The sequence below is a fragment of the Oncorhynchus mykiss genome, chromosome 5 (genome assembly GCF_013265735.2).
Source record: "Oncorhynchus mykiss isolate Arlee chromosome 5, USDA_OmykA_1.1, whole genome shotgun sequence".
NCBI lineage: Eukaryota > Metazoa > Chordata > Actinopteri > Salmoniformes > Salmonidae > Oncorhynchus > Oncorhynchus mykiss.
The window spans coordinates 8703285-8712348 of NC_048569.1; the positions used below are offsets into that span (position 1 = coordinate 8703285).

The 9064-nt window shown below is 40.9% G+C and overlaps 1 long non-coding RNA gene across 1 annotated transcript; it reads left to right on the forward strand.

Annotated features, from left to right (window-relative positions):
* Positions 1-4454: 4454 nt before the first annotated feature.
* Positions 4455-8757, forward strand: LOC118964742. The gene is made up of 3 exons (XR_005051936.1): positions 4455-4724; positions 6551-6724; positions 8530-8757. It is a non-coding gene; the product is annotated as an uncharacterized LOC118964742 (long non-coding RNA).
* Positions 8758-9064: the final 307 nt, after the last annotated feature.

Consider the following 9064-nt stretch of genomic DNA (forward strand, 5'->3'; position numbering starts at 1 on the left):
AGAACTGATCTATCTACAGCAACTCCTACTGGAGAACTGATCTATCTACAGCTCCTCCTACTGGAGAACTGATCTATCTACAGCACCTCCTACTGGAGAACTGATCTATCTACAGCTATCCCTTTGGTCTCGCATCGAGGGTTTTAATCAAACCCAGCGCTGCTTAGCTATAATATTAGTCACTGACAATTACCAATGTGCTATCGTGAGAATGATTGTTGAGAAATGCATTCGCTGTTGCTATCGAAGTCATTCCAAAGGGTAGGTTTAACAGAGCAAATACAATTGAACCATATTTTATAAGTCATACATCATCAATATTTAGGCCGATATAGCATTTGGAAAGCCATCAACAGATATTGTTTCAATTCAACCCAGGGTTCAACTAAACATAGACAATACAACTATGCCTAGGGTTTAAAGCTTTAGTTGATTTCAACTGTAATCTTCAAGTTAATAATTAATATGTTGTATTCATGTCTCCATCTCAAACCAAAAATTATTTAAAGTATGATTTTATTTAGTCCTATTCTTTTACTTGGAGACGTGAATCCAATATATAAATTATTAATTTGAAGACAGACTCGATATTGAATTGTGTTTGATTGTCAACACAACCAAATATCAACTATTGAAGGAGATATACCTTCAAAAGTCAAAAGTTTGGACACACCTACTAATTCAAGGGTTTTTCTTTATTTGTACTATTTTCTACATTATAGAATAATGGTGAAGACGTCACAACTACCATTTATACCATTCTTCTAAATAACAAGTACCATTATCTTTCTCCTTTGTCCAACTTCCTTTTTCTGAAAATGCACATAGCCAAAGATAGTTATTTAAATGATCTTGATATTCTCCTCCAAATTTAAAAATAAATAAACAAGTCCATCTTTAAGTCCATCTCAGAAACCAATAAATAGGTGTGTTTCAGCAGTTACACTACATTCACTAGCTCTAGTATCAAGGTATCCATGCTGTTCCCAGGGCTGGCCAGTATAAAGGGTTAGGGTTAGTTGGTCTGTATAAAGGGTTAGTTGGTCTGTATAAAGGGTTAGTTGGCCTGTATAAAGGGTTAGTTGGCCTGTATAAAGGGTTAGTTGGCCTGTATAAAGGGTTAGTTGGCCTGTATAAAGGGTTAGTTGGCCTGTATAAAGGGTTAGTTGGCCTGTATAAAGGGTTAGTTGGCCTGTATAAAGGGTTAGTTGGCCTGTATAAAGGGTTAGGGTTAGTTGGCCTGTATAAAGGGTTAGTTGGCCTGTATAAAGGGTTAGGGTTAGTTGGCCTGTATAAAGTGTTTGTTGGCCTGTATAAAGGGTTAGGGTTAGTTGGCCTGTATAAAGTGTTAGTTGGCCTGTATAAAGGGTTAGTTGGCCTGTATAAATGGTTAGTTGGCCTGTATAAATGGTTAGTTGGCCTGTATAAAGGGTTAGTTGGCCTGTATAAAGGGTTAGTTGGCCTGTATAAAGGGTTAGTTGGCCTGTATAAAGGGTTAGTTGGCCTGTATAAAGGGTTAGTTGGCCTGTATAAATGGTTAGTTGGCCTGTATAAAGGGTTAGGGTTAGTTGGCCTGTATAAAGGGTTAGTTGGCCTGTATAAATGGTTAGTTGGCCTGTATAAAGGGTTAGTTGGCCTGTATAAAGGGTTAGTTGGCCTGTATAAAGGGTTAGTTGGCCTGTATAAAGGGTTAGTTGGCCTGTATAAAGTGTTAGTTGGCCTGTATAAAGGGTTAGGGTTAGTTGGCCTGTATAAAGGGTTAGTTGGCCTGTATAAAGGGTTAGTTGGCCTGTATAAAGGGTTAGTTGGCCTGTATAAAGGGTTAGTTGGCCTGTATAAAGGGTTAGGGTTAGTTGGCCTGTATAAAGGGTTAGTTGGCCTGTATAAAGTGTTAGTTGGCCTGTATAAAGTGTTAGTTGGCCTGTATAAAGGGTTAGTTGGCCTGTATAAAGGGTTAGTTGGCCTGTATAAAGGGTTAGTTGGCCTGTATAAAGAGTTAGGGTTTGTTGGCCTGTAAAAAGGGTTAGTTGGAGAGTATAAAGGGTTAGGGTTAGTTGGCCTGAATAAAGGGTTAGTTGGCCTGTATAAATGGTTAGTTGGCCTGTATAAAGGGTTAGTTGGCCTGTATAAATGGTTAGTTGGCCTGTATAAAGGGTTAGTTGGCCTGTATAAAGGGTTAGTTGGCCTGTATAAAGGGTTAGTTGGCCTGTATAAAGGGTTAGTTGGCCTGTATAAAGGGTTAGGGTTAGTTGGCCTGTATAAAGGGTTAGTTGGCCTGTATAAATGGTTAGTTGGCCTGTATAAAGGGTTAGTTGGCCTGTATAAAGGGTTAGTTGGTCTGTATAAAGGGTTAGTTGGCCTGTATAAAGGGTTAGTTGGCCTGTATAAAGGGTTCGTTGGCCTGTATAAAGTGTTAGTTGGCCTGTATAAAGGGTTAGGGTTAGTTGGCCTGTATAAAGGGTTAGTTGGCCTGTATAAAGGGTTAGTTGGCCTGTATAAAGTGTTAGTTGGCCTGTATAAAGGGTTAGGGTTAGTTGGCCTGTATAAAGGGTTAGTTGGCCTGTATAAAGGGTTAGTTGGCCTGTATAAAGGGTTAGTTGGCCTGTATAAAGGGTTAGTTGGCCTGTATAAAGGGTTAGGGTTTGTTGGCCTGTATAAAGGGTTAGTTGGCCTGTATAAAGGGTTAGGGTTAGTTGGCCTGTATAAAGGGTTAGTTGGCCTGTATAAATGGTTAGTTGGCCTGTATAAAGGGTTAGTTGGCCTGTATAAATGGTTAGTTGGCCTGTATAAAGGGTTAGATGGCCTGTATAAAGGGTTAGTTGGCCTGTATAAAGGGTTAGTTGGCCTGTATAAAGGGTTAGTTGGCCTGTATAAAGGGTTAGGGTTAGTTGGCCTGTATAAAGGGTTAGTTGGCCTGTATAAAGGGTTAGTTGGCCTGTATAAAGGGTTAGTTGGCCTGTATAAAGGGTTAGTTGGCCTGTATAAATGGTTAGTTGGCCTGTATAAAGGGTTAGGGTTAGTTGGCCTGTATAAAGGGTTAGTTGGCCTGTATAAATGGTTAGTTGGCCTGTATAAAGGGTTAGTTGGCCTGTATAAAGGGTTAGTTGGCCTGTATAAAGGGTTAGTTGGCCTGTATAAAGGGTTAGTTGGCCTGTATAAAGTGTTAGTTGGCCTGTATAAAGGGTTAGGGTTAGTTGGCCTGTATAAAGGGTTAGTTGGCCTGTATAAAGGGTTAGTTGGCCTGTATAAAGGGTTAGTTGGCCTGTATAAAGGGTTAGTTGGCCTGTATAAAGGGTTAGGGTTAGTTGGCCTGTATAAAGGGTTAGTTGGCCTGTATAAAGTGTTAGTTGGCCTGTATAAAGTGTTAGTTGGCCTGTATAAAGGGTTAGTTGGCCTGTATAAAGGGTTAGTTGGCCTGTATAAAGGGTTAGTTGGCCTGTATAAAGAGTTAGGGTTTGTTGGCCTGTAAAAAGGGTTAGTTGGAGAGTATAAAGGGTTAGGGTTAGTTGGCCTGAATAAAGGGTTAGTTGGCCTGTATAAATGGTTAGTTGGCCTGTATAAAGGGTTAGTTGGCCTGTATAAATGGTTAGTTGGCCTGTATAAAGGGTTAGTTGGCCTGTATAAAGGGTTAGTTGGCCTGTATAAAGGGTTAGTTGGCCTGTATAAAGGGTTAGTTGGCCTGTATAAAGGGTTAGGGTTAGTTGGCCTGTATAAAGGGTTAGTTGGCCTGTATAAATGGTTAGTTGGCCTGTATAAAGGGTTAGTTGGCCTGTATAAAGGGTTAGTTGGTCTGTATAAAGGGTTAGTTGGCCTGTATAAAGGGTTAGTTGGCCTGTATAAAGGGTTCGTTGGCCTGTATAAAGTGTTAGTTGGCCTGTATAAAGGGTTAGGGTTAGTTGGCCTGTATAAAGGGTTAGTTGGCCTGTATAAAGGGTTAGTTGGCCTGTATAAAGTGTTAGTTGGCCTGTATAAAGGGTTAGGGTTAGTTGGCCTGTATAAAGGGTTAGTTGGCCTGTATAAAGGGTTAGTTGGCCTGTATAAAGGGTTAGTTGGCCTGTATAAAGGGTTAGTTGGCCTGTATAAAGGGTTAGGGTTTGTTGGCCTGTATAAAGGGTTAGTTGGCCTGTATAAAGGGTTAGGGTTAGTTGGCCTGTATAAAGGGTTAGTTGGCCTGTATAAATGGTTAGTTGGCCTGTATAAAGGGTTAGTTGGCCTGTATAAATGGTTAGTTGGCCTGTATAAAGGGTTAGATGGCCTGTATAAAGGGTTAGTTGGCCTGTATAAAGGGTTAGTTGGCCTGTATAAAGGGTTAGTTGGCCTGTATAAAGGGTTAGGGTTAGTTGGCCTGTATAAAGGGTTAGGTTTAGTTGGCCTGTATAAAGGGTTATTTGGCCTGTATAAAGGGTTAGTTGGCCTGTATAAAGGGTTAGTTGGCCTGTATAAAGGGTTAGTTGGCCTGTATAAAGGGTTAGTTGGCCTGTATAAAGGGTTAGTTGGCCTGTATAAAGGGTTAGTTGGCCTGTATAAAGGGTTAGTTGGTCTGTATAAAGGGTTAGTTGGCCTGTATAAAGGGTTAGTTGGTCTGTATAATGGGTTAGTTATTCTGTATAAAGGGTTAGTTGGCCTGTATAAAGGGTTAGTTGGCCTGTATAAAGGGTTAGTTAGTCTGTATAATGGGTTAGTTATTCTGTATAATGGGTTAGTTGGCCTGTATAAAGGGTTAGGTTTAGTTGGCCTGTATAAAGGGTTAGGGTTAGTTGGCCTGTATAAAGGGTTAGTTGGCCTGTATAAAGGGTTAGTTGGCCTGTATAAAGTGTTGGCCTGTATAAAGGGTTAGGGTTAGTTGGCCTGTATAAAGGGTTAGTTGGCCTGTATAAAGTGTTAGTTGGCCTGTATAAAGGGTTAGGGTTAGTTGGCCTGTATAAAGGGTTAGTTGGTCTGTATAAAGGGTTAGTTGGCCTGTATACAGGGTTAGTTGGCCTGTATAAAGGGTTAGTTAGTCTGTATAATGGGTTAGTTATTCTGTATAATGGGTTAGTTGGCCTGTATAAAGGGTTAGGTTTAGTTGGCCTGTATAAAGGGTTAGGGTTAGTTGGCCTGTATAAAGGGTTAGTTGGCCTATATAAAGTGTTAGTTGGCCTGTATAAAGGGTTAGGGTTAGTTGGCCTGTATAAAGGGTTAGTTGGCCTGTATAAAGTGTTAGTTGGCCTGTATAAAGGGTTAGGGTTAGTTGGCCTGTATAAAGGGTTAGTTGGTCTGTATAAAGGGTTAGTTGGCCTGTATAAAGGGTTAGTTGGCCTGTATAAAGGGTTAGTTGGCCTGTATAAAGGGTTAGTTGGCCTGTATAAAGTGTTAGTTGGCCTGTATAAAGGGTTAGGGTTAGTTGGCCTGTATAAAGGGTTAGTTGGCCTGTATAAAGGGTTAGTTGGCCTGTATAAATGGTTAGTTGGCCTGTATAAAGGGTTAGGGTTAGTTGGCCTGTATAAAGGGTTAGTTGGTCTGTATAAAGTGTTAGTTGGCCTGTATAAAGGGTTAGGGTTAGTTGGCCTGTATAAAGGGTTAGTTGGCCTGTATAAAGGGTTAGTTGGCCTGTATAAAGGGTTAGTTGGCCTGTATAAAGGGTTAGTTGGCCTGTATAAAGGGTTAGTTGGCCTGTATAAAGGGTTAGGGTTTGTTGGCCTGTATAAAGGGTTAGTTGGCCTGTATAAAGGGTTAGGGTTAGTTGGCCTGTATAAAGGGTTAGTTGGCCTGTATAAAGGGTTAGTTGGCCTGTATAAAGGGTTAGTTGGCCTGTATAAAGGGTTAGTTGGCCTGTATAAAGGGTTAGTTGGCCTGTATAAAGGGTTCGTTGGCCTGTATAAAGTGTTAGTTGGCCTGTATAAAGGGTTAGGGTTAGTTGGCCTGTATAAAGGGTTAGTTGGCCTGTATAAAGGGTTAGTTGGCCTGTATAAAGTGTTAGTTGGCCTGTATAAAGGGTTAGGGTTAGTTGGCCTGTATAAAGGGTTAGTTGGCCTGTATAAAGGGTTAGTTGGCCTGTATAAAGGGTTAGTTGGCCTGTATAAAGGGTTAGTTGGCCTGTATAAAGGGTTAGGGTTTGTTGGCCTGTATAAAGGGTTAGTTGGCCTGTATAAAGGGTTAGGGTTAGTTGGCCTGTATAAAGGGTTAGTTGGCCTGTATAAATGGTTAGTTGGCCTGTATAAAGGGTTAGTTGGCCTGTATAAATGGTTAGTTGGCCTGTATAAAGGGTTAGATGGCCTGTATAAAGGGTTAGTTGGCCTGTATAAAGGGTTAGTTGGCCTGTATAAAGGGTTAGTTGGCCTGTATAAAGGGTTAGGGTTAGTTGGCCTGTATAAAGGGTTAGGTTTAGTTGGCCTGTATAAAGGGTTATTTGGCCTGTATAAAGGGTTAGTTGGCCTGTATAAAGGGTTAGTTGGCCTGTATAAAGGGTTAGTTGGCCTGTATAAAGGGTTAGTTGGCCTGTATAAAGGGTTAGTTGGCCTGTATAAAGGGTTAGTTGGCCTGTATAAAGGGTTAGTTGGTCTGTATAAAGGGTTAGTTGGCCTGTATAAAGGGTTAGTTGGTCTGTATAATGGGTTAGTTATTCTGTATAAAGGGTTAGTTGGCCTGTATAAAGGGTTAGTTGGCCTGTATAAAGGGTTAGTTAGTCTGTATAATGGGTTAGTTATTCTGTATAATGGGTTAGTTGGCCTGTATAAAGGGTTAGGTTTAGTTGGCCTGTATAAAGGGTTAGGGTTAGTTGGCCTGTATAAAGGGTTAGTTGGCCTGTATAAAGGGTTAGTTGGCCTGTATAAAGTGTTGGCCTGTATAAAGGGTTAGGGTTAGTTGGCCTGTATAAAGGGTTAGTTGGCCTGTATAAAGTGTTAGTTGGCCTGTATAAAGGGTTAGGGTTAGTTGGCCTGTATAAAGGGTTAGTTGGTCTGTATAAAGGGTTAGTTGGCCTGTATACAGGGTTAGTTGGCCTGTATAAAGGGTTAGTTAGTCTGTATAATGGGTTAGTTATTCTGTATAATGGGTTAGTTGGCCTGTATAAAGGGTTAGGTTTAGTTGGCCTGTATAAAGGGTTAGGGTTAGTTGGCCTGTATAAAGGGTTAGTTGGCCTATATAAAGTGTTAGTTGGCCTGTATAAAGGGTTAGGGTTAGTTGGCCTGTATAAAGGGTTAGTTGGCCTGTATAAAGTGTTAGTTGGCCTGTATAAAGGGTTAGGGTTAGTTGGCCTGTATAAAGGGTTAGTTGGTCTGTATAAAGGGTTAGTTGGCCTGTATAAAGGGTTAGTTGGCCTGTATAAAGGGTTAGTTGGCCTGTATAAAGGGTTAGTTGGCCTGTATAAAGTGTTAGTTGGCCTGTATAAAGGGTTAGGGTTAGTTGGCCTGTATAAAGGGTTAGTTGGCCTGTATAAAGGGTTAGTTGGCCTGTATAAATGGTTAGTTGGCCTGTATAAAGGGTTAGGGTTAGTTGGCCTGTATAAAGGGTTAGTTGGTCTGTATAAAGTGTTAGTTGGCCTGTATAAAGGGTTAGGGTTAGTTGGCCTGTATAAAGGGTTAGTTGGCCTGTATAAAGGGTTAGTTGGCCTGTATAAAGGGTTAGTTGGCCTGTATAAAGGGTTAGTTGGCCTGTATAAAGGGTTAGTTGGCCTGTATAAAGGGTTAGGGTTTGTTGGCCTGTATAAAGGGTTAGTTGGCCTGTATAAAGGGTTAGGGTTAGTTGGCCTGTATAAAGGGTTAGTTGGCCTGTATAAAGGGTTAGTTGGCCTGTATAAAGGGTTAGTTGGCCTGTATAAAGGGTTAGTTGGCCTGTATAAAGGGTTAGTTGGCCTGTATAAAGGGTTCGTTGGCCTGTATAAAGTGTTAGTTGGCCTGTATAAAGGGTTAGGGTTAGTTGGCCTGTATAAAGGGTTAGTTGGCCTGTATAAAGGGTTAGTTGGCCTGTATAAAGTGTTAGTTGGCCTGTATAAAGGGTTAGGGTTAGTTGGCCTGTATAAAGGGTTAGTTGGCCTGTATAAAGGGTTAGTTGGCCTGTATAAAGGGTTAGTTGGCCTGTATAAAGGGTTAGTTGGCCTGTATAAAGGGTTAGGGTTTGTTGGCCTGTATAAAGGGTTAGTTGGCCTGTATAAAGGGTTAGGGTTAGTTGGCCTGTATAAAGGGTTAGTTGGCCTGTATAAATGGTTAGTTGGCCTGTATAAAGGGTTAGTTGGCCTGTATAAATGGTTAGTTGGCCTGTATAAAGGGTTAGATGGCCTGTATAAAGGGTTAGTTGGCCTGTATAAAGGGTTAGTTGGCCTGTATAAAGGGTTAGTTGGCCTGTATAAAGGGTTAGGATTAGTTGGCCTGTATAAAGGGTTAGGTTTAGTTGGCCTGTATAAAGGGTTAGTTGGCCTGTATAAAGGGTTAGTTGGCCTGTATAAAGGGTTAGTTGGCCTGTATAAAGGGTTAGTTGGCCTGTATAAAGGGTTAGTTGGCCTGTATAAAGGGTTAGTTGGCCTGTATAAAGGGTTAGTTGGTCTGTATAAAGGGTTAGTTGGCCTGTATAAAGGGTTAGTTGGTCTGTATAATGGGTTAGTTATTCTGTATAAAGGGTTAGTTGGCCTGTATAAAGGGTTAGTTGGCCTGTATAAAGGGTTAGTTAGTCTGTATAATGGGTTAGTTATTCTGTATAATGGGTTAGTTGGCCTGTATAAAGGGTTAGGTTTAGTTGGCCTGTATAAAGGGTTAGGGTTAGTTGGCCTGTATAAAGGGTTAGTTGGCCTGTATAAAGGGTTAGTTGGCCTGTATAAAGTGTTGGCCTGTATAAAGGGTTAGGGTTAGTTGGCCTGTATAAAGGGTTAGTTGGCCTGTATAAAGTGTTAGTTGGCCTGTATAAAGGGTTAGGGTTAGTTGGCCTGTATAAAGGGTTAGTTGGTCTGTATAAAGGGTTAGTTGGCCTGTATACAGGGTTAGTTGGCCTGTATAAAGGGTTAGTTAGTCTGTATAATGGGTTAGTTATTCTGTATAATGGGTTAGTTGGCCTGTATAAAGGGTTAGGTTTAGTTGGCCTGTATAAAGGGTTA